This window comes from Lagopus muta, chromosome 9 (assembly GCF_023343835.1).
Source record: "Lagopus muta isolate bLagMut1 chromosome 9, bLagMut1 primary, whole genome shotgun sequence".
Classification (NCBI taxonomy): Eukaryota; Metazoa; Chordata; class Aves; order Galliformes; family Phasianidae; genus Lagopus; species Lagopus muta.
The window spans coordinates 21,978,354-22,004,804 of record NC_064441.1 but is presented as its reverse complement, the minus strand read 5'-3'; the positions used below and the strand labels follow the sequence as shown (position 1 = coordinate 22,004,804).

Here is a 26,451-nt window from a genome sequence, read left to right as displayed (position 1 = left end):
GGCCCTCCCCGTTCTCTAGCATCTTATTACAAACCAAAGAAAGCAGCCAAAATGTATAGATGTGAAACTAGAAGTGATCTGAAATGGATTTTTCCCACCTCTACATCCCAGGAGCATCAGCAGCAGGCTATTCAGTGAGGGGAGAAAGGCTGGGAGCCAAGGGAGGCAGCAAGGCTGGCAGAGGGCACAGAGAGTAGAGCAAGGCCAGCAGCAGCCCACAGCCTGCAGGGAGAAAGCAGAGCACACACTGCCTGTCCCATCTCCCAGCAGGCAGCCCTCCTGCTCCCTGCTCAGCACCCAGTCCCAATTCTCATGAAGGCTCAGCTTAAGGTTTGGAAAGGGTTCACAAAACGAATGAGTATTTTAAGAAGGACCATCTGTTACGAGTTCTGCAGCTTGCTCAGCAGGTAACCCCCTATACCTCTTTTTGATGACCTTATGACTGTCTATGAACACACGCTTGTTGTGTTATAAAAACAGGGTTTTTTTTTCATTTGTTAACTTACTACAATTTTTGCACAGAAAGGATCTCTGTACACGTGATGTTCACTTTGATTTTTTAACCACCACTCATATTGATGATAGGAACACTACCTGCTTTGCCTCACATCTTTTGCATATTGGACAATGTTCAGGCACATCCTTCTTCCTTCCTGTTCAGGGCTAAGAGGCAGGACAGAGCACGGAACATCAGTGATGGCACTTGCTGGGGGAATTCTCTTTTCCACTGCTGGAGAGAAAGCAGCAGCTCATAAGGCTGGGCTGGGAGGCAGCTGAGAATCTGCTGAGGAGTGCTGTGCCTTGCAGGCTGCAAAACCTCCATTAAAATTAGTAGCCCTGCAGATACTCTGTGGTGAAATGCCCTCCCTCACTTTACTTCCACCCTTCTAACCGGGCTCCTTAAAAAACATTGCTTTCCTTGATAAATAAAGATGGCCTCCCTTGGTATCATTAGCAGTAAAAGCATGCCAAGACAAGAGGTTCCCCTGCACAGCCCTAACTCTGACTGAGTAGAATTTCTGGGCAATAGTTCTTTCCATCACGTTCATCCCTGTCTTTACACATTCTCTCACATCTACCTTTTAAAAATCCAGTATTTCTGTGCTGCTGCCTTTGATCATCTCCTCACAAGTATCTCAAACACATTTGATGGTATAATGACCACCTTTTGTCACTCAGTGCTCGTTTCCAACCACTACAGCTTCTGATCTTATTGATTGCTTAAGCAAAAGAAGCAGGAAAGCAGCCCTGAAATAGCCACTAGAAACACTCATCCTTCCCAGTCATTTTGTAATTCTTACTCTAGTCAATAGCAGTCACTGAGACCTTTTGGCAAGCTCTGCAGAAACCTGCAGAAACACCAGCTGCTGTGCCCTCACATCCCACCCTGCACCTCTGGTACAATCTCCCATTATCTTTTTCCATTCTTTTTATTCTCTTTTTCCAGTTCCCTTTATTGTTAGAGCAGCCTAGACTGCCTAACGTGTTTTTGCTTTAGACCTGCACTGAGCTCACCCACTGTTATCACCTTTCTGAAGGGTGATACTACTGAATATTTTCTTTTCCACAGGCTCAGGAAACCGAGTGCAGGACAGTGGCTGGGGTGACTGTGACCTCCACATGTGTAGGGAATGCCACAGAATCACAGAATTGCAGGGGTTGGAAGGGACCTCAAGAGATCATCGACTCCAACCCCCCTGCTAAAGTAGTTTCCCACAATAGGTCACAGAGGTAGATACCTAGATATGTCTTGAGTATCTCCATAGATGGAGACTCCACAACCTCTCCAGGCAGCCTGTTCCCATCACCCTTACCATTCTTCCACATGTTAGTACAGAATTTCCTGTGTTTTTCGCCTTTGCTCCCTGTCCTATTGCAACACAGCACCATTGGCCTGGCCTCATCTTTTTGCCTCCTAATTTCCCTTAGATATTTATAAACATTTATCAGATCCTCTCTCAGACTTCTCCTCCTCAGGCTGAACAGGCCCAGGGTTCTCAGCCTTTCCTCATATGGGAGGTGCTCCAGGACCTTAATTATCTTTGCAGCCCTCCTCTGGACTCCTTCTAGGAAATCCCTGTCTTTTTCCAACTGGGGAGCCCAGAACTGGACACAGTATTGTTAATGTGGCCTCATCAGGACAGAATGGAGGGAGAGGATCACCTCCCTCACCCTGCTGGCCACGCTCTGTGCAATGCATCTCAGGATAACATTGGCCTTCTTGATCATAAGGGCACACTGCTGGCTCATGGCCAACGTGTCATCTACCAGGTCCTTCTCTGCAGAGCTCCTTTCCAGCAGGTCAGCTCCCAACCTGTTCTGGTACATGTGGTTATTCCCCCCCAGATGCTGTACTCTACACTTGCTTTTGTTTCATCTTTTGTTTTCATCACCTGCCCATCAGGTTTCTCTCTGTCCAACTTTCCTGTCTGTCCAAGTCTTGTTGAGTGGCAGCACAGCCTTCTGGTGCATCTGCTAATCCTCCCAAATTTATTTGCTGGATTGCTTTCCCTCCAGTTGCAAACACTAAAATTACCACCAGGATCTTGACAAATCCCTTACCGTGTTAAGAAGGAAAACATTTGAAATGCTTATTGAAGAAATGTACGGTTTGGAAGGTCAGTTTTGCTCTGAAACTGGAGCAGTACTTGTGGTTACTCACAGAAAGCATCTAGGGAATGAACACCTGGCCATCCAGTTTTGTGTAAGGCTGAAGGAAACTTGCAGCATGACCTAAACTACTTTCAAGCGCATCAAGTCGTTCACACCTGAGGTCTGATACGTTTACACACACCATGGAGTATCCTTCCAGGAAAAGGACCTCTGCTGACACCCCAGACAGTACTCGAAGGGCAAACTGGTACTTGAGGGCAGTATGCCCATCATATTTGGGCTCGCTGATCAATTTCTGAAAATTTTTGCATTGCTTTTTCTTGCATTTAAGATATGATATGCTGAAAATAGTAAGCCTTGAATATATTTACTCTTTGTGAGAAAGATGCATGGAAATTTCAGGTTAACGATTAAGATTCATAACTATTTTCTGTTACAGAAAAATCAGACTATTTTCTTATCTTCAGAGATGAAGTTTAAATTGCTTTAATAATGAAATCTGCTTTTCATTTGTATTCTGTTTCTCCTGCGTTCTCATTAACAATTCATAATTTAAGGATTGGGAGTGATTAATGTCTGGCTCCACCACAAAATGCTTTTAAGGAACAATGGTGCGATTCAGAAGATTGAGGCTCCTTATTCTGTTACACACATTAATGTGAACTGAAACCAATCTGATCCATCCACATGGGGGAAAAGGCAGCATGTGGCCCTGAAGCCCTACTGGAAGTTAGGTGAACTTACCAGATGAAGAGCCAAGCAAATATTGTAAAAGAAAAGAGAAAAAAGGAAGGAAATAAGGGTTATTATGTACATATTCAGTAACCAAACATATTGCAGGTGTCACTGACTGCACTGTATGCAGCTTTGCATGAGTAGAGATTCCACATCCTTTGTTGGGCTTACCAGGTTGTTTCTACTGTCTGCCATTCTTAAAAGACTCCAGATAATTCCTTATCCCCTTACTTTCAAGCACACATAGAAGTGCTCTCTTCTCTCCCTGTTAACCAAACTACATGTAAGCTTTCCAAGGGCACACACCAAACTTGAGAGGTTCCTACACTTCCTTCCCACTAAGAGCAAGTCCACATGAAGGGTGAAAGGTGGCAGGCCACAGCTGAACCCAGTGCTGAACTGAAACAATGCACTGAAGATCCTAAATCTCCTTGACTGGGAAAATACTGCTGGTGACTGTCAACACTAGAAGTTACCAATGACCCCAAACTACTTATACCTTGTTGGGGATTTACAGAGCCAAGAAACTCAAGTAGAGTGGTAACAGCTGCAAAAGCTGATCTCAGGGGGAGGTTTGCTTCACTGCTTTGGATCACCAGATGGTAAGCAGTGACTAAGTTCTTTGCTCAGGAGACATTTGATTCATTTTTCGTTAATTTAATTTTCTGGGAGTTAAAAAAGAAGGACGAATTCCTTATTTAGTCTTCATGTAGCTCCCTCAGGAGCTGATGTTCTACTGCTACTTTTTCTGCAAGAGGGGAGACAGCTGTCTGTAAGATCTACTGTGGTGTACTACCTGGTGACCTGAGGTGTGCCTCACCACCTCCCCAGAAAAAGAAGAGAAATTACGTGTTGAAGTATTGCCTTAGTGCCTCCTTAAGAGTGCTGCAGGCTGGGAGATGAAAAGACAACTTGATTAGCATCCCTTGAGATTCTGCAAATAGGCCCACAGTACATCAGACACGCTGATGAAGATGAGCCAAGCTGGAGTGTCATCACATTGAGAATCATCCTATCCTCATAATTCAAGTGGGTAAAGGAGACTCATTCAGATGATCAGCTCATTTACTACTGCATCTGCATCAGTACCCTTCACATCAGAGGTTATGCAGCCTGGGAGTAGCTGCAATCACTGGGATGTCCTCCCGTAGCTCAGGCCCCACTACGTGCTCAAACCTTGACTGAGCACCGGGAGACCAGTCCATACTTTGGACTAAAGAAGACAGCCTTAATCTTCAAATTGCCAGCGCTGAAAAATCCCAACGTAGTTTTAGAAAGATTTCTCTGGATATTAATTATCCTTACTGCTAGACACTTGTCTGCTGTTTTTAGCTTTGACATTTTTAATGTACTCCCATCCACTAAATCTCAGGCCTTCTCAATACGCATAGCGGTTGGAATGAGTTCTGCTACCTAGACCAGGTCCTTACATGGCCACATAGAAAGGCTAAATACTTTTCCTCATTTTTCACTCATGATCTCTGCTTTCCAGAGAGACAATATAGCTGCACCATTTCCAATCCTTTCAGTGGGGAAAAAAAATCCATTACCAGTATTCTTCCAAGGGATTTCTCTGTCCTACGGTACCTGGCACTCCTTTTGCTAATGACCTATGGATTCACACCATAAAGTCAACACCAACCTTTACCCGTGGCCAGAATGACCCTTGTGCAACAGACACCTGCTGCCCAGCCCCTGTGCCAAGAATTCCCATGACCCTGCGACAGGAATTCCAAAGGTACCGAGCTGAGCTGTCTCTAATTACTAAGACGCACTGTGACTCCAGCTGCAAGAAGGGGTAATGGTGGGATCAGATGGCATTTGAACCAAACCAGGCTTGAAAACATCCAGAAATAGTGATGGCACTCCTTGGACAACCTGTTCTAATGCCTGATTGTCATTCCTGGGGTAAAGATTCTCCCCCTATGGAGAGGAACCCTCTTGACCCAACACAGGCCTGCGCCTTATCTGCCACACATGGCTCAGTTGACATGCGCATGTCTACCCTGCTCAAGGAGAGATGGGGAAGGGAAGAAGAAGCTTTCCAGACATACCCAGCATTCAATTTTTCACTTTGACACTACACTCTGTAACCTTCTTCCGGGATTACCATGCACATGCGGACACCCCTTTACAACTGCACCACTGCTCAGGAGTCAGTGTGGCACACAGCCCCATCCTGGCACAGCCAGTCCTGCTGCTGGGAGCAGCAGGAAGCAGCCCTCAGCTCCACAGGGCATGGCTGCACTGTGCAATATGACAAAGTGGTGGCAGACAGTCCCTTTAAAGTCACATTTAACATTTTAATTAGCTTTACCTCAGGTGGCAAATGCTCACTTACATTATTCATACAGTCAAATTTAAAGAGGGATGACAAAACTAGGGTGAAAAATGGGCTTTGCACTGTAAGATGAAAGGACAGCTATAACAACGCCTGGCAGGGCTCCTGCTTCTCCTGCCCCACAGCCCGAGGCCCAGAGCTATGGGGTGCCAGCAAGGCTCTGATGGGGAGCAGCATGGAGCTGCCCTGCAGCCAGTGGGCTCCTCAGCACAGCAGCTCTGGTCGCTCCATGCTGTGGTGGGGATCAGAGGGCCCAGTGCCCAGATTGGCCAAGGCACATGGTTCAGCTTTGCAGCATATCTCAGGCTGCGTGCCACTGCAGCGTTCTACCATGTACTTCAGTTGCTGCTACCAGTACCTGTGACCCACTCTTTAAAGATTATTATGAACCTTGGGTCCAGCCTGGCCCTACAGCTCTCTGTTGACTGGAGACCCCATTGCTTTCTTATGCATCCTACTGCGTGTTCTGCTCAGTGCTTTCTCCTAGCTCCCTCCCGCATTCCATTCCCTCTCCTAGGACAGTCAATCCCTGCCCAGTCAATATGAAGCACAATAATTATCCTCTGCATCTGGAACCTTTACATATATGAAGATCGGTGGCTTCCTTCAGTTCTATCTTTCATGGATTTTCAAATCCCAAATCTACACTCGTCAGCTTATTGCAGCTTTGCTTTGTTGGTTCTCTCCAAAATAGCTTCAATGGTCATAGCCTGACCTGCAAGGGAGAGAAGTGTCCTCCCCCAAACCAACATGCTCAGCAGAGGCAGAGGGCATCCTGTCACTTCCTCCTGCTGAGCTGCACAGTTTTTGGAGTACTGAAAGAGGCTGACACGTGTAGGTAATGGGAAATTACCCCAAAATTCAATTATTACTCTGCGCCACAGCACTTCATAGACCTGCTGGCTAAGCACCTCACCAGCAGTCAGGATGAAATGTCTGATAACGTGATTCACTGGCATTACACTTGTTGTTGGATCGAAAATTATTAATCAAATGCCATTTTATCAGGATAATATTCATAAACACAGATCATCTTCATGATGATTTCTCCTGTCTTAATTAGTTTCTTCTGTGTTTTGTCCCAAAGGTACCGAGCTGAGCTGTCTCTAATTACTAAGAAGCGCACTACAAGCACTCTGCTAAGCATCACCTAAGCTACACATACATTTTATTACAATGGTACAGCAAAGTATGTTTGAAAAAAAGTTACTTTGGAAAAGAAGAACAAACACAATCTAAGAGAACAATATTCTGTAAATTATGAAAATATGTTTGACTGTACAAACCCAGCTGAAAGCTATCAAGCCCTGCCAACACACCCAAACTAATTACTGATAAAGCTATTATGAAGTATGGATTAGTAAGAACTTGAAGAATCCACCCTGGCATGAAAGCTCTTCTCACTCTCTTTCAAAGCTTGCCAAGCAAATGAACCCATAGAGATGCAATTAAAGGCAACAGACAAAAAAAATCTTCTAGGAAAAAAACAACCGTCCAACCAAACATGAAGCCATACTTAAATTCGTTTCTTCAAAATTTTACAAAGCCATTTTCCCTCTCCTTCCTCCAGGCTGGTCTCATAGATAAACAATTGAAATGAACGTAGCAGTATCAGAAGTTTTTCAGACTTCTATTTCATTTCAGGTCTGAAAGACAAAAGGGTTCACAAGAGTTTCTGCACCCGAAAACACTCACCAATTTGCTTCCTTCACAAAGAGCCTCGAGAATCTCTTCAGCAGTCCCCATACACTTAATAGCTCACAATTTAATTCTGCATTAGGAAGTGACCATAGAGAAAACCCTAAAATCTCTCTATACAACAAATCCAGATGTTTCTCTGAAAGATACGAATGTAGAGATTGTTCTTTTAATACCTGCTGAAGAATAAATGCCCATATTTTGTGGCATCTGAAACATTAGGATCCCAGACTAACATAATGGGCTCTCAATCTAGCAGTGTAGGACTTACTAGCTGATAATTTATTGTGTGAATTATGGCAGGGGCAAGGGAGGACAAGAACAACCATAATGTTCTGGTGATCAAATCTGTCTTTTTTTTAATTATTATTATTATTTTACTTTTTTAAATTACAGACAGCTGTGGAAATACCGACAGATTTGCACAAAACTTTTGGGATGATAGTACTGTGTAAGATGCTGGTCCTAACAGGTTTCCTCCCTGGTAAAACTGCAGTTGGATGGCCAAGAGGGTCCAACACACGCTCCTTTAATTTTGATTTTCTGCAAGAGGGGGTGTGTAGAAGTTACTGATAACAATGACAGCTCCTTGTGACTCTTATCGAAATATTAAGGAATATTATGGATGTTACATATCACAAAGGTGATATCCCACTGAAGTTACATGGCTGAAGTTCATGATTAGACAAGCTCTTTTCTTGTATAAGAAAAAGCAAATGTAATATAAGCAAATATCTGGACACCTGTAGTCCACTCACCGGATTCTTGACTAGTTGGGCCAAGCTGTGTCCATTCCATTTACCAAGATGAAGCACCCCAATTTGTATTGTCATTCAGAACCTGAGTGTGAAAAAGGAGAGGGCCAAGCCAGAGGAAGAGCAAATCCAATACAGTGCCTGAGAATTTATTTATCTGCTTCTGTTGGAGTATAAAGGCATGACTGAGTAATACTTCCCATCCCCAGACAGCATCATAGTATGAATAGATACACTGTAAAGCACAAGGAGCCAAGATGCTGCCAACAACCAGGTGACCAGGCGACCACGCCATGTCATGCAGTCCTGGCAAGCTCCAGCAACAGAAAACCTATGGCCTCACATCCTGACACCCTTCCCTCCAGAAGGGCCATTGCATCGCTGCATTCAGTGCAGCTCAAGGACTGCCAGCCCCCATCCTCAGGGGCAGATTTCCCATCAAATGCAGCTTCCACATCAGCCCCCGCACGCACTGCTAGCAGCAATGAGACAACCTGGTTTGCAGGGACTGGAGGAAGGTCGGCACAGAGCAGGTGGGGCTGGCTCTCTGCAATCAAGGGACCTGGTTTCCCTGTGATTGCTGGCAACAAAGTGCTGGCTATAGGACTGCGGCCCTGTTTTACCTGATAACAGACTCTATGGGTTTCCTCAGCAGGAGCCATTAGAGCAAGCTTAGTGAGCTATTGAACATCAGTGTTAGCTGCCTCGCCTGCTGTGTGCCTAATGGAGAGCAGTCCAAATCAGCTAATTTTTACAAACATCTGTCTGTTGAATACTTTATACACAGCATGGTACCTCTGGAACAGATGCAAATTCTGTCTGCAGCAGGCAAATGCAAATAGAGTGCTGGAGAGGATACCCAGAATGCGTGAACATACTGCAGCTTGGCTGCCTTCTCCTCCAGCAAACAGCACACGTGCCTTGCTGCTGCTTGTGGCAGTTAGTTTGGTGCTGCAGGACGGTGGGGAGCAGTGCAGAGGCAGCACACATGGATACAACCGCACACAAGAAGGGAAGAGACAGAAGGCAAGGGTCTGCTTGAACAAGCCTGCATGGAGCTGCAGGATCATCTCCCATTTGCTCACTTACAGAGCAGGTGAAACAGTGCAGCTCCACATCAACCTGCATTCAGTATCTAAGCCCATCTCAAACACCACTGGCAAAGTGCTGTCTGCATAAAAACCCTCAGTGTAAACGGCGGGATGGAAGTGGGATGCTTCCTGCAAGGAGCTGTCTTGTTAATTACAGCCAGCTTAATTCAAGTTCTGTCATCAGGAGCTGGGAGGGCTCTTCAGGTGAAAGCTGTCATTCTTTTTGGCCTTTGCAATTGTAGAACCATTTCCAGGACTCTAAAAGAATACTGATCCTTTAGAAAGCAGGAGGAAATTATATCTGTCACCTTGTAATTGTAAACATTCCTTAACTAGGAAATGTTTAAAGATCTACTCAAGTGCCCAGATGCCACAGGACTAAATGCAGTCTCTTTGCTCTGGTTTAAATAGTGAAGGAGAAAAAAAACATTAAGTGTCTGCTTTTATTTCAAAATACTCCTATGACCCATCAGCATGAATGTCAAGCAGACATACATCAGCGAAGCAGCTGAAGAATGTTTCAATGAGCATAAATTTTCCAGAGAAATAAACAGATTTTAACTTTGCATTGTGGTTTGGATTTGCTTTCTAGTAAAATTTAGATTTCTGATCTAATAAATGTTTTTAAATCCAATTTCAATATTTTTACACAGGCCCAATGTTCAGTTTTGAATTGCTATAAAGAAAAAATAGTTGGAGGTCAAACTCAACATTAATAGCTTTCATTAAAATGAACCGTTTTATCCTCCTTCCTTCTCAGATTGTCAACGCATTAGAAATCCAATCAAGACTGACAGGAGAAGCTGTCATTAGGGATTGTGCACAGAACATTCACCTGTGGGTGCCAATGAGGAGGGAGCAGCAGGCAGGTAACTTCAGCTGAACGCAGCCCTGCTTTAGTCCTTGCTCAGCAAGCACTTCAGACAGCTAATCACTTACTCAATTTAGGAAAGTGCTTCTGTGCTTTGTTGAGGAGAGAGATATGAGCACACGCTGAAGGTTAATCATGTTCTTCACGTGCTTAGCTGAATTTATTCGTGTGGGTCTGATCCAAATACTTTGATGCCAACAGGAATTTTTCTCAGTGAATTTGTATCTCAGACTTTAGAAGCGGTAACAGATTTTGCTCTCATCACAAGTATTTCCTTTTCTCTACAGAGAATAGTTTAAAACTGCCTGCTACCAGCTATCATTGCAGTACAAAATATTAGCATAGTAATTATTATGTTTAAAAAGGAATACAATATCACTCCTTCATATTTTTCATGTTAGGTATCTGTTGGCTTTTTTAATTAAGATTATCTGTACTCAGAACGTCCATAGAGGATAAGTAGCAATTGAGTCAAAATGATAACTTAGGAAATGTAAATTTTAATTAAAAAAATCGCTCTGTTCACAAAAACAGCCAAGTAATTACGTAACGTGGCCTATCTGCTATTTAGCCACTGTGTTACGTGTTGGACCCCCACAGCCTTCCCAAACTGCACAGAAACCATCACACGGCCATCTGGAAAAGAGTCACAGCACATGGAATGGGAATACGAAACACAGCTTCAGTCTGGAAAGGGCTCTGATGGCCACGTTTCATTACCCATGTTCTCCATACCACATCATTACACCTGGCAGATGTAATAAACCCTCTTGGTTACGAAGTGAGCAAAGGCAGCTAGCTGTACAAAGCTGTCATTTACACAGGTGTATCTGGACAACAGGCATCACAGTGACCTCGCTGCATCTAGGAGTACTCCTCAGCCTATTGCATCCAGTAAACCCTAGTGAAAAAGGAACATAGGAACCATTTTGCATACTTCAAGATGCTTTAGGAAAAGCCATTTAAATGAACTTTTAAACCGTGAAAGCTGAATACACAGTCTTAGACCAACAGTGGACTAAGAAACTTCTACAGATGCATATGAGCAAATGTGAGGGACATTGCTACAGCGACACGACCAGCACAAGGAATGTAGGAATGATCTGCTAGAGGAACAGATTCACTTGTGTAGACCTCTTTGCTCTGCAGGTGATGTAGTTTTTTCAACCAGGAGAGTTCAAATGCCCTGTTGCTTACAGAACACATTCAGGCAAGCGCCTCGCTCAGCAGTGGTTTGACTCTGCACCCACAAGGCAGCTGCCGACCTACTTCAACTGTTTCTGTCAACACAAAGAGCTTGGAAAGTATCGGCTCCAAGGAAGAAAACTCTGGGAAATTTAGTTCAGGTGAGAAACTGATCTGAAACACAGAATAAAATACCTACAAGTGCCATACGAGCAAGTTTACACTGACGCCGTAACTCAGATTGTCAGGCTTCTTCTCTGTGGTTGCACTGGGGATGGATAAACCAACAGAATTCCCTGCTGCAGGAAACAGAACTGAATACAGACTCAGAAAACAAGGCAAGATTGCATGGCTCAGGAATCCTAAAAGCCCTAGGTAATGCCATAAGGATAATAAATTAAATAGATTTGAAATCCAGAAAAGGACCATGGGATACCTAACATGTCCCTCAAAACAAGCCATAAAGATTTACTAGTGAGATTTTAACACTATCAAATGATATATTCCTGAATTTACACCACCTACTGGTCACCACTCAGAAACATCTGGTTTGATATACAAGTGTCAAATGGATTTTGCAGCAACTGATCCTCAGTCCCTAGGAGACCATAAACAGATACAGAGGGGATGCAAGGCACTGTAGGTCTGGCCCTAGTCTCATCTCCAGGGGAAAGCAGTAAAAGGATATGAGTGCTAAATGGTGCATTGAAATACCAGCACCACAAACCTGTCAGTCACTCTTCACTTAACCATGAGAACAGAGCAAACACAGAACCTTACAGTATGGGAGTTCTTAGGGATGCTTTTCACACAGTTTCCTGTCTGAAAGATTAGAATCTTTTTACTCGTACTTTTTGGGTGCTTCAGAGCACTAAAGTGCACACAGCTGCTTTCTACATCTTTTTTTTTCCCCTATCTCTTCAGAGCACCAAGGGCAAATACCGTCATGCATCTTCCAACCCATTCACCACTGCTGAACCTCAGTACTACCCAGCCACAGGCAGACAGCAGGGCCAGCTCAAACCATCACTCTTCTGTCAAATTTCAAATTCCTGGAAATTACTTAAAAGCCATTTGACAGACAGGAGTGGAGAATTAAAGTGCTGTATGATAATAATTGTTAGGAGTGCAACCTAAGTACTGCTGCAAGGATCTTAATGGTACCACTAATTTCTAGCAACTTGCCTTAATGATTGATTGAGGAAGCCCGTGTCCTCCTTGAATGAATCCACCCAAGCTCAGGAAGCCCAAATCAGCCACGTTTGAATGGAGAACTGTTCGTACTGGAAGTCTTTGAATGATATTTCTGATTTTATTATTATTATTATTTTCCCTACATACACAAAATAAATACACAGGTAAGAGAAAAACTTGAATGATTTTGATTCATACAATTTGATAAACTGAGTTTGTGATCTCTAGGAATATGGGCTCAATAAAGAGCAGAGTGAGGACCTTGAACCTTGAGCTTCAGGAGAGCAAAATTCCATCTGTTTAAGTAATAATCAGACGAGATCCCCTGGGAAGCCGTCCTCAGAGAGAAAGGAAAGGAACAGAGCTGGCAGCTCTTTAGGGTTATCTTTCTGAGAGCATAAATGTTCTCCATTCCCCAGCATAAGAAATCAGAGGTGGCAGGAAACCAGCCTGGCTGAGCAAGGACCTGGGGGTTAAATTGATGAGTTAGAAGGAAATGTACAGGCAGTGGAAGCAGGGATGTGTGGCCTGGGAGGAATACAGGGAAGCTGGATGGGCAGAGATTGGATGAGGAAAGTCAAGGGATGGATAGAGCTGAACCTGGCAGAGGATGTGAAAAATAACAAGAAGAGGTCCTAAGGTACTTTGGTCAGAAGAGATGGGTCATGGGGAGTAACTCGAGTAATCACAGGTCACTGATAAATGAGAAGGAAGATCTGGCTGCAATAGACCCAAGAAGGCTTTGGTACTCAGTGAGTTCTTTGCCTCAGTCTTCACTGGCAGTCAGACTTCCAAATCTTTAATGTCCCTGACCTAGGCTGAGGTTGGAGGAGCAGAACCCCTTTCACTGCAGCAATCAGCAAGTTCAAGAACACTTGATGAGACTGAATTTGTACAAGGCTATGGGGCTGGGTGATGTGCAACCAAAGGTCCTGAAGGAACTGGCTGATGTAGTTGCCAAGCCAATTTCCCTCACATTCAACAAGTCTTGGCTGTCAGATGAAGTCTCCTGTGACTGGAAGAAAGGAACCATCTCTCTCATTTTTAAGAAAGAGATAAAGGAAGACTTGGAGAACTACCAACAAGTCTCACATCTGTGCCTGGGAAGATCGTGGAGCAGATCCTCCTGGAAGCTATATTAAGGCATGTGCAAGACAAGAAGGTGATCTATGACAACCAGCGTGGCTTCACCAAGGGCTGATTGTGCCTGACCAGTCTGGTGGCTTTCTACAATAGAGAGATGGCATCAGTAGATGAAGATGTCATCTACCTGGACTTCTGCAAGGCCTTTGATACGGTCCCACATCACATTCACGTCTCTAAATTGAAAATATATGGATTTGAAGTGTGAACTATTCAGTGGATTGGGAGTTGGTTGGCTGGTTGTAGTCAGAGAGTTCTGTGAAAACTGGGATTTTATTACAAAATAATCCGAGAATAATACATTATTCCACGTATGTGTCTTCCAATTCCAAATATTTCAGCTTGCATTTGTAGCTGTGATGGTCAGAGATCTGAGCAGTGCTGTGTGTCACGTTAATACTTCTCACTGGGAGGCTGCTGGAGGGGAAACGTGGCAATAAGTATAACCAATGTGCCATAAACCCCACATCTCTATTTAATGCACAAATTTTAGTACCTTCTTGACTCAAGGATTTTATCCTTCACCTTCTCTTCAGAGAGTACTTTACTGTTCTCTCAGTAATACTGGGACTGATAGAACAGATAGAAGTGTTGCTTTGTTTGATCTTTTTCCCACTTGGTATCTATGATTTCTATGTTTTATTGACTACCCTGGCAAGATCTCGTGCCCACGAGCCGTCTTGCTCATTCACTATTACACAAGGTTTCTCCACTCTCATTCTACCATCACATCTCACAACAGTGTTAAGGTACTTTTACCGTAAAGAAGTGAGATAAAACTTAGTAAAACCATTTAACTCCTATTACAGAAAGGAAAGAGTTCTAGCATGCAATTTTCTATAGTAATAACAGATTTGAGAAATCAGTAAGTTCTTTTATTATAAACCTACCTCATTGTACTGCAAGCCAAACAATAAATGTTTTGCAGTGTCTTCTCAGCATCTAATTTCTACCAAGTGGACTTTCTCCAAAGGCTAAACTCAGTGAGAGGGGACCATTCACTGAATTGTGGTTGGGCACTCAGCATTCTGGGACTGAATGAATACTACAAGAAAAAAACATTTTGAGATCAAGAAACTTTAAACGTGAAAATTAAACACGAAGTAGAAGCAGGTGCACGGTTGCACTCAGAGGAAACAGAAAGTGCAAATTTACAAAGTTATGAAGAATCAGTATTTACAACTTAGCAAAACACAAGCTTTCATTTAAGGCTACACAGATTTACGAGACCACTGACACAATTTTACATCTTCATTCTCTCTCTGTTGTAAACAGCTCTTATAAATAGACCAAAAAAGAACAACAGAAAAGAGATCTGCTTACTCTGCCATAACTGAGACCCTTCTCAGCATAAATCATTTCTGCCTCAAAAAGTAATCCTGATCACAGAGACGAAAATAGAGCACACTATCCTGCTGCTCTTCCTCCGCAATATCCAAAATTAATGCAATGCTAATGAACAACACAGCATCTCCTTCAGGACTACTTATTACTCTCAGATCTAGAAAAGGATTTTAAGGATGATGTGCAACAGATTCATTTGGTGAGTTCTGCTGAAGCAATATAGAATTTTGCAACACCTCTAATGTCCTTTTTATTACGGCATTTTGAGTTGCATTTAATTTAGAATGAAAACTATGCCCCACAGAGATTAGAGCCATAAATACCAACAGCCTACAGTGAGATGCAAATTGGTGTTCTATGTTAGAAGATAGAAGCGGTCATTAACTAATTCCTTCCCCAGCTTTAAAACTGCTTTTATTTCATTCAGACTCAGGTATCATCGTTTAATGAAACACAGGCTGCCCACAGATGAAAGATAAAATGGAAAACTAAAATAAATAAATGCTACTCTTTGATACTTCACAACTTGAGCACCTCTAAAAACCCCAAAGCAGAATTCTGCTCTCTCATCTCCCAGTCTAACCATCCCCTCACGGCCAAGGGATGCCAGGATCCCTGCTCCCAGCCCCCCTCCAAATAACCAGCACAGACCATGCTCAGAGATTCTAAGAGAAGGGAACAAGTAGGCTATGGGTTTTGCTCTATGCTCCTGTCTGGTTGTGCTTTGAAGGCAGACGAGCTGCAGTCCTAGGTAGTTTTCAGTGGACTTGCTGCAGTAGGAAGGAAAAATTATTTCAGCACCAGAAGATCCAGAATTGCTCCACAGATAGTAATTCAAAACTGCTGCCTGCCCAGACGAATGCTTAGGAGAAATAAAATTAAGCTCTGAGCTCACAGGTAATCACATTATACATTACCAGAAAGCTGTTGCTTGCTTGGATTTCAGTCAAACCCACTAGTTTCACTCTCATGATTTATGGAACTGCAGAAATCTCCACAGATTTTATTTTTTCTCCTTTTAACCCTCTGGTTTAAATATAACGCAGCAAGTTAAGAGCAGAGAAACTAGGAAAGCAATTTACTTTGGTAATATTAAACAAAGGAAAAAATCAATTTTTTTGTGTGCCTTGGGAGAAAAAAGAAAATTGAACTCTACTTGCATCTTAAATGCCAACTGAAAGCATGCCTTACAGGTAGAAACTACCGGTAGGATCAGTGTAAGTTTCTGAGCTGACTTTGGAGAAGTTGAATCACTGTCATTCAGAGATAGTCTGGCAGAAATAACAAAGTGTAGATACACGATGATTTTATAGGAAAAGTCTAACTTAATAGGTTTTCATTTTGTATAGAAAGTCCATAGAAAGAAACCTCTGCAATGACAAAAGTCGCCGCTTACAGGGAAGAAAGCTGCTTAGGAAAGTTCATCCTGCCTATCCTGTAAAGGGTTTGCCTTTCATGGTACCCTCCATCATGACATCGGTGCAAACATTTCCCACAACAAGCACAAGTGTTCACCAGTGCTTGCTGTGAACTTCTGAGGATGAGAAAGCATCTGATCCTGGAGGTGTTCAAGAAACACAGGTGTTGCACAGAGGGACGTGGTTTAGTGAGAAACATTGGTGGTAGGTGGATGGTTGGGCTGGATAATGTTGGAGATCTTTTTCCAAACGTGGTGATTCTGTGATTCTATGATGCTCTCTTGGTGTCAGGATACTGACTGAGTCCCTACACAACAACAGGCTGGAAAGGTTCACCATGTGGCAAAGAATCGATAACAGGGACCAGAAATTACCTTCTGCATCATGTTAAGGGAAATGTAGTTGTGACTAGACACAACATTTCCCAACCATCAGACATGCCCAAGCACACTATGGCCCTGGGTACATAACCCATTTCCTGCTGCCATGCAAAAATGATTCCTATTTCAGAAGCAAAAGCAGCAGCTCATCATTGGGAACGTCCAAGGAGAGCACGGCAATGACCATGGGCTGAAGCACCTCGCTGCGATGCCTCAGAGCACCACACCTGCTGGGAAGGCATTGCTGGAGTTTTAAGGGCCTGTCACAGAATTCTGATGTGATCATCAATCTAGCTTTACATTTTCCAGTGCACTCTGTGCTGTTTGCTGTACCATTGCCTGGAAAACGAAGCCAGCATTGTGTGCTTGCTGGAACCTGCAATCCTTGCCTGACGGATGCAGCCCCAGGACAGACATACCTGGTAATGACCAGAGACCCTGCAGACTCACAGAGCTGGTGACAAGGTGCTTGCAGGTGGCATTTCTCTTCTTGCTGTCCTTTCACATGTTCACCTGTCACTGCATTCAGATGCTGAACTGTGTACATCTGGACTTTTCCACTGTAGCAGAACATGACCTCATGTTTTGACCAATTGCATGAGAAGTTTTGCATACTGTAAAGATGGGACAAACTGTAGACAAGCCCACTTTGTGAATGCATTGTTATCACTTCTTGAAAATCTTTTCTTATTTGTCATTTTCATATTGTCACCCCCTGGATCCTTACTAGGATTCCATGGCCATAAAAACAGAATCTACCTCACCTCATGCAAGCTTAGCACAGAACTGCTGATCACAACGTACAGAGCTCAGAAGCTCCCATACAGAAGCAAGGCTGTGTATGGACAACTCCAAAGTGTGTGTGCTCCAGGGGCTGCTCTTCCCTTCCAAGCACATGGCATACTGTATGCAAAACCTAGGTCTCACCAGCTGAGTGGATAAGCAAAGTTTGCTCCTGATGTATCCCTAATATGAGCTAATTACCCATTTCTTCAAAAATGAGTAAAACACTGCAAGGGGTTATGCTTTTCCACTTGATTTTGTTTTCACTAGATTCTATTTATCAGTTGTACTGCTATTTTTTGATGGAGTCACACCAACGCTTTCCAGGAATTCATTAGAAATCAACAGGCCAGATTCACAGCTGATGTAAAATCTGCCCACCTATTTCTGCTTTATTCTGTTTTACAGGAGGTTGCCTATATGAAGCAGAAGAGGACAGGTACACACACAAACTCTTTTCCAGGCTCTGCACCCTGACATCAGCACTATGCCATCTGGCACCCCGTGCCCTTTACTGCCATGAGAGGAAGGGACCTAAGCTCATGCACCATGCCCCTCATCCTGAGCTATGCAGCATCATACTGCAATTCCAGCACCCCAGCACCACTTTCTGTCCAGCCTTCTAGGTCTTACAAAAAAGGGTTTGATGTCACAGCTGTCAATGCCATGTTAAGCTAGTTGGCTACTCCTCTGTCTTTATTCACTGGGCGTTTCCTGGAGGAAATCCTCAACTACCAGACCTGTAGAACATGCTGTCTCTGTTGGAACTTTGCTGTTTTCCATTCACTGAAGATTTGGCCCGTACAAAATTGTAGCCTGCTATTAACTTATCTCACCTGCCCAGCCATTCAATACCTTATAAAATTACGAGGGCTTCTTCAGAAAGTAAACGTGGAAAAGGTAATTCCAAGCAGTTTTTCCCACTACTCCAGTACCTTCCAATTAACCATCTGCTCTTTACACACACGGAAGACAGAAGTTCATTTCATGCACTCGACTCAAATACTAGCTTCAATGGCAGAACTCAATGGGATTTGTTTCCAGTGCCTTCACTGTCAGCAGCCCATCATCATTTCTGTCACAAACACAGTTTGGCTCCACTCTGTAACTTGGAGGCAGCAAAAAAAAACTGCTGGTGTGTTCAGCAGCATGCACTACTTTCTGTTGATATCAAGGATTTTTCAAGCCATGTTTACTTGCTTATTTTTAATCATAATAAAAATTGCCTTCATTACTCATTTGACTTTTCTTTGGCGTACGCATGAAATTGATTCACCTTCTCTGCACTCTTGTGGCATCTTTCCAAGAAAACAGAAGGCTTACCTCAACCATTAATTTGAAGCAGAACCCCAAAGAAAGGACAGAGCAATACTGCTGCAACCCTCAGCAAGCAGGGAATTGATCTCTGAGGCCAAGCATTGCTATTTGGCTTCTGGTCCATTGCCTCTTCCATCCCAGGCAAGGGTGGATGCCTGCCCTACTCCCTGTGCACTGTTGCATCCCCCCGGATATGCTCCAGCTGCTCTGGCTTCTATGCTAAGGGAGGACGAGCCAGGGATGTACCCAGAGCAGGACAACAGCCATCATGCAGAAACAGAGAGGATGCAAGGTGCACCTCTCTTTTCCCTTCTATCACAAACAGACTCACTGAAATCAATCAGGATAGGCACAACCGAATTAGCTGAGTAAGAGACAGACAACATCTTTCTTTCTCCTATGCTATTTCATATTTTGTAATCATGGTGTCATTTTTATGAGTGCTACAATGCACTGCTAGTTAGTCACTTATTTCAGCAGAACACATTCTCCTTGATTTTAGGTGACTGGGTACCTTCCCTTCCTACCCCATGGCTTTTATCACATGGACACGTAGTTCAGGCTGATGGTGCTGTGGGACTTTCTGTCCAGACTCGGAGTTCATGCACCATGCACAGAGCAAGCAGCTGTGCTCTGCAGTGCTCTCCCCACACCTGCATTACATTTCTTCCTCCCAGTCTCATGCACCCTCTTTGCTCCAAAAAAGAGGCGTGGACCATGAATGGTAACACTTATAAGAGCAGTAAAAGAGAAATAAGTCAAATATACATTAGGGAAGTGGGAAGCTGATTATGTAAACTCCCAGGAAAAAAAAGAAAAGAACAAGAATAAGAAATCTGTACTGTCAGCTGAGGTACAGGTTCTTCAGAAAGAGCCATTCTTTTGTAAGCAGAGTAGGCACTCCTTTCTTATCTCAGCAACCTGTGAACTTAAGGACTTACAGAGAGTTTGAATTAAGAAAATAGTGAATTCTTAATGCAAGCTTCTGAGATGGAACTGAATCCTAAACTAGACAAGCACACAAGATACACAACTCTGAGCTAACAGGCACACTAAGCACAAGTTAACTGATGTACCCAAACCTGGTACAATCAGCAGCCTGCAGACATTAAGACAACTTTTATAATTTCTTAAAATAGCCTTATAATCGTTTAGCTGCAACTTCAAAAAGAGAACAGCCCACTCCATTCAAACCCTCCAAAGTGCTAAGCTCACACCACTGCACACGACAAAGGTGAGAGCCCACCCTCCCAGGAGCCACGGTGGGGACGGCTTGCAGCAAACGGCGCCCTTTCAAGGGATCAGCAAGTATTAGAAAGACCAAGCCTTAAAAAAAAGTCAGTGCACCATCTGTAAGGTATGACACAATCCCACATGGAGGAAAAAATATTCGAAGAAATACAGAGGCGGAAAAAACCCACTGCCTTCAAAAATTAGCAGCTCTACTTGCTACGTCTCCTGCTCTTCTGTCTTTCAACCTATTGCTGGAGAACTCCAAAGTTCTTGCCTGTTGACTACAAATAGCACGAATGTTAGAGTTTAAAACAGTACTTAAGGCAGGTGTCAGGAGGGCAATAAAATGTACTGCCTGCAACTGTGAAGGAATAATGTGATTTCTTTTTTAAGCCTTGATGGAGTAATTCATATTACTTAAGAACATTGGAAAAAAAAAGAAGGAATTTTGTAAATCCTGACTACAAAATCTCTTTGGTGAGGTCCCTCATACACGAATGTAAACAGCTTATTTTAGTCTATTTAAAAATGAACCATAGTGCAAGTGTTGTGCTGAAATCATTGACCTGACACCCCGGGTTATAGGACACAGAGCCCATAAAAACCTCAGCACTGACAATATGGTCATTGGGCTCTTTCCTGAAACAAGAACATTTGTAGAGGATCCATCTGAAGATTTCCATTTATCAGGCAAGGATTATTATATTTGATGCACTGTATTTTAAGTCTCTGGTTTGCATGCCAATGAGATAGTTTAAGAGTTGGTATAAAAAGTATTTTAATTCTGTGAAATCTGGCAGCCTACTGAATTATTTATACAATGTCATTTACTTACTGCTTTTGAGTTTGACAATTCTAGATTTAGTATCACACATGAACTCTCTTTTCTGATACAATACTAGCATCTTGGCTTTCCTAAACACTTCTAAGAACTCCAGATGGAGAAAGGTTTGGGTTTGCAAAGCTGGAGTGCTATAGCCACACAGTATCACCCGATAATTTTATCACCTGATAAAATCTTGGTGCAGATCCCAGTTTGTACCACTTCCATTCTGATGTGTGCTGGTCTGCGCTGCAGTTGTTCAGCCACTGCATCCAAGTGACCTGGAGCGAGCTACAGCCCTTGTCTTTGTAAAGACAAATAAGTAAATAAAAGCCCACCAAACCAAGCCCTTCCAAAACCATAAAGCCTACATCCAATCTTATGTATTTTAGTGACAACAGTCTGATGAAACTGCACTGACATTCAACACAGGAGCCCCAGACTTTAAATTCTAATTGCTATCTCAAGCACAGGAGGCATCAGGGAAAGAGAAGACACAACAAACACTGAATGCAGAAAGTAGAACACCAACCCTAAGTCACTTCTTGGTGTCAGCGATGTGGTTAGTGCTAGCCTTGCTACCTTGGAAAAAAGTATCTGTTAATATACTCACGCAAAATTTAAACATGGTTTTACATGCAATTCTGAGTTTAGCCTTACAGAACTGTAGGAACGGGGAGGGGGTCCCACCAGCCTTGCCTCTTAACAACTGTATTAAATGCGAGCACAGACATACAGCCAAGCTGTCGCTCCATCAGATTCTGTGAATTATCATAAAACAAGAAAAGGAGGTCCCACAAGGGCTTGGAAAACATTTGAAATAACTTAATTTCATCCCTTGAGATACATGGGTAATTTTCCAAATACAGCCCTACATGCAGAGCAGGTTCTAACCAAAATTAAACAAGATAATTATTAACTACATTTCTAGCTCAGCCTCCTGACACCGGTGGCCTCCAATGCTCTACACAGTCTGTGCTGCCTTGTTCTTCTTTTCTGATGAGAAGAGCCCTGTAACTAGCCAACAAGACAGAGAATTCCATGCAGTCTCTTCAGAGCAAGTCCATCATAGAGATCACAGCCTAGTGTATGCCTGCAGTCTGATCTGTGGTGTTGGACTTGAAAATCAAATCACTTAAGAGCGTTACGCATATGTATAAAAGCAGAATTTGTATGTGGACAGAAATTACAACCACTAAAAACCCCAAATCAATTCTGCAGTGAACACATGGTTCATAAACAGCTTCAAAACTACTTATTATGTAGTTTAATGTAACATTTAGAATACAATTAAATAGGGTGTCAAATGACTTTTCATAATTTTCTTCCATGTTTCTGTCATGAATACTTCTTTCCCAGCATTGGAAAGCCATTAAGGCTATCTGCCATCTTGATATCCAATGGTTGTTTCAACAGGGACATATGGAACTACACTGAGCTTGTGCTTTCCAGGTGTGACTGACATTTTTCTGCTATCAAATGCATCGTGAATGACCTGAAAAACTCCTAAACTTCTTAGGAATGGGAAATACTATTTAGCTCACAAGAAACAACTAGCAGTGTAACTACACAGCATAACAGCTCTGGGACCTGGAGGGAGCATTAGCACACGAGGATTCCACCAAATGCAGATGCATCTGAGCAGTCTGAAATTCTATGTGTTTTTGGCTTCTTTCATATTGTTTTTTTGAAATCAGACCCTGAATAAGCTTTACCTTTCCTATTCAAAATAAAGAGATCAAATTTGCATCACAGAGTTCTTCTGAATATATGTATCTGCTCTCAGTTTTAGAATATGCAGCTCAGTTTTCTTACCGGTGAGACAAGAGTGCAACTTAACATAGGAATGGAGCTTATACTGCATATCCTCCCTGCGTATATTCAAACCTAAACATCTGGAAGGACCTGCTCCAAAGCTGTTCTAAATTGGTAGAAATATTTTCCCAGCAACAGAGTTTGGCCTAAGTTGTATAAAAGAACACACATAAATTAATTGGGTGCAATCTGGAAATGCTGCCTAGCAGACAATGTACTAATGTGAAGGAATCACCATGAATAAGAAACTGATTGTAAGCATTATTCACTGCTCTTACTCTAACCTTCATTTATTTTTCTCTTTTTGAGATTCACTGTTCCTTCTTCAAAACTGAGAATAACTTCTGGCATAGCGGGGCTGTGAGCAGCCTGGGCTATGGGAGGTGTCCCTGCCTATAGCAGGGGGTTGGAACCAGGTGATCTGAAAGGTCTCTTCCAACCCAAACCATTCTATCATTCTATGATTCTATGATTCTATGATAATGTATCTTTAAAATTATGCATTTTCATCCAAACTCTTAAAATCCAAATCAGTTCCAATCTACACATAATAGGGAAAGGCTGCTGCAGTGAGTGATATCTAAATGGGCACCAGCTCTGGGAAAAAATGGCGTTGACACATTAGCTATAAAACACTACAAAGTTGAAAGAGCAGAGTTGCTTCTCCTGAAGATCCATGGGACAGGACAGCACATTTCAACAATCCTTTTTCATGGCTCTCATGGTGTTTCTTAAGATATCCATACCAGATTCCCCAGTAGGATGCAGCTTAAAGACCAAAACATTTTCAGTTTTGAAAGGTTGTAGGTTGATGCTTGCTTCCTCAAATATACTCTTCAAGATCTTAACATCTAAGCAGTCCATGCTACAAGATTTAAATCAGAGTTTTCTTAAAATATGTGCCATCAGCTTGACACCAAACAAAGTAATATGCCATTGAGTCGCATCTGCTTCTACAGCGATTTAATCCCTTGATTACCATTGGTTTTTAATCTGCCAATGGTTATACTGTAGACAAGTAGTGAAGCTGAAAGACATGCCAAAAGAAAGACAACACATAAACAATTAATAAATGTGGGTGCACCTTTGGGTACAGAGTTATCCGTGATACTGCAGTAGGAAAGCAAGCACTGAACTAAAGACAGAAAGGTGATTTGTTAAATAGGATTCTGCTTTTCAGCATCTGCATCCAGATGCCCGAGTACAGCAGCCTGCATTAACATTTCTAAAAGTTTAGAGCCATCAGGAATAAATAAAAAGGTACATGAAAAGCTGATAATTTTTTTTGCATCACACAGAACTTGCAAAATATACCACTGATTATAGAAAGATAACACATGCACACATCTCTGTAAAATGACTTTTTGAGCCATCTTTTTAAGACATTATTAAAATCTTGAAACCAGAGGTTTATAATGAAAACACTGTCAGACTCTGAACTAAAGCAGTGCGACTGGTGCAGCTGGAAGGATGGAATTTTATCTACTCTGTTTCTCTCAGAATGAAATAACCATCGCTCAGCAAATTCTGTGCAGGGAAGGTCGTAAAAATAATTTCTGTGAAAAAGACTCCAAAGAGTGCAATGAAGAATTAAAGATAAAATGAAGGGACTTCATGGTTTCTATAGAAAAGAATGGGGTAATGAAAGGCTTACCTCTGTGGAGCAGGATGCATCAGCAGAGCTCCATGCTCTTGGATAAGAGCAGCACCACAGTGTGCAGTTTTATTCTGGAATGAAACAAAAGCAAATGTCCTTTGAAGGAGCCATAGAGATTACAAGATGCTGTGGGTTACACAAAGCAAAGGGATGAGTTGATCTCCCCTCTGTACCTCTCTAGAGATGGCAGAAGGCCGAGTAAGATTAGGAACCCAGCTCTAACTCATAGGATACAGCTATGCCCTTCAGATCTAATGTCCTCCAACCTCCAACCTGCATCCCATGTGGAGCAAAGCCAATGAGCTGATCAGATAGCCAAAAGCAGCAGTGATTCATCTCTGCAGGCCCAGCTGGTTCCACTGTGCAGTCAGAGCAGCACCAGTGCTGGTGGGGCCTCATGGCTGCAGATGCAGATTGGGGATGGGAGGACTGGGACTGCCCCACTGTGCAGCACAAGGCTCTGTACAAAGCTTTGCTCTGGCATCTCAGTGTACCAAAGTAGACTTGCAGAAGATAGAAACTGGTGACCAACCAGAAATTATATGTTCAAGAATGAAAGATTTCTTTACAGCTTTCAAGATGAACATCTTTATGGACTACTGCAGTGCTTGTGGCCCTTTCCATGGGCTGGAGATGGCACAGCTTGTTTCCTCATTAAAAAAGCTGTAAAAACCACTTGGCAATGTGCACAAGCGAAAGCTTTCTGTCCAGCTTGTCACTAGCGTGCTGTATGCTGTCCTCTCTGCTGGGATCTATATTAACAACGTTTTTCAGCTCTCTACCAGGTTATGCAATCTTAATGCGAAGACAGCTGAAAAGATCAATTAGAAGAATGCATCCTAACATCAAACTCCATTCTGTAAAAATCACTCATTCATAAAAAAAAAGAATGAAAGAGGACGATCATTAATTATAGATGGGATGTTCAGCTCTTTGTAAACACACAGTTGTCAGCTGGCTTTGCAAAAAGACTTCTGCAGGAAGAGAGGTGAAGGTGCCAGAGGGACACATATAGCTCGGAGCACACCTTCCTTCATTCCTTCCTGGCTGGTGGACAGGCACTCGTTTGTCACAGTGCCGCTCCCAAACCCTGTACCAGGAAATCTCTGCCCTTCTGGGGCACACCGTGCAGCATCCCCCTCTTCTAACTTGAAGACATCCAATTCTCCAGTATTTTGGAGACAGGATGTCCCCTCATCCCGTGTAGCCACCTTCTTGTAGCTTCTTTTTTTTTAGATATTTGCATTTTTAAATGCTTCTCATAGCCCAGCATTCAAAACATTTTCAAAGACTTCTGGATGCAAGTCGAAATCAGAGCTGGCAATCCTTCAGATTTCTGTACCTGGTGCTTCCTGATAACTGGCGTCAGCTCGGCAGTTTTTGCACTTAAAAAATAACACCAACATCAGAAGGATAGCGTAATACACTTCAAAAAGACCTGGAGATTAAAGAAAAGAGTAATGAGAAAGTTTCTGCGACTTTCAGGGAGTTTCAGGATAAACTGATGGCGTGCCCAAGTTGCTGTGAGGGTCGGCGCAAGGTGAGCCAGACAAGGACCCCCAGCTAGGGAAGCACCTCATTTGGTCAATGCTTCAACAAGCCAAGCCTATTCTTTTTTAAATCAGTACTTAACTTCAACACCCAAGGAAATAAACCATGCAGCACAGGGGCACGCTCTATGGGAGGCAGAGTGAAGGAGCCCAAGCCACCCTGCAAGGTGAGCCATGGACCAGGACTCAGTGGGAGCCCTGCTATGAGAAGGTGCCCTGTGGGAGTGGGGCTGGGCTCAGCAGTTACGAGGGAAACAAACCATTGGATAGACTCCATAAATAAAAAATGGGCTTGAAGTCACATCGCCATTTTTTTTTGAGATAAAATTGATAGATTGTCTTCCTTCCCAAGATTGATTGTTTGGGATAAGCATTTCATTAATTAAGTTAATTAAAAGTGTATGTAATCAGGGAGAAAAAGTAATTCTGGCTGCATTTGCAATTTATAAATAATTTATAATTTGTTAAATTATGAAAATTCTTTAAGCGCTTTCTTGCATTTCCT

General features: G+C 42.8%; 1 long non-coding RNA gene across 5 annotated transcripts in view; it reads right to left on the bottom strand.

The window, feature by feature from the left end:
* LOC125697563 (uncharacterized) overlaps nt 1–26,451 on the bottom strand; it is a 435,416-nt gene that overhangs the window by 113,022 nt on the left and 295,943 nt on the right. For all 5 annotated transcript variants that reach the window (XR_007378853.1, XR_007378850.1, XR_007378849.1 and 2 more), the window contains 2 exons: nt 25,739–25,834; nt 24,394–24,467 (listed from right to left, as the gene is read on the bottom strand). This is a non-coding gene — a long non-coding RNA (uncharacterized LOC125697563). The remainder of the gene's footprint in view (nt 1–24,393; nt 24,468–25,738; nt 25,835–26,451) is intronic.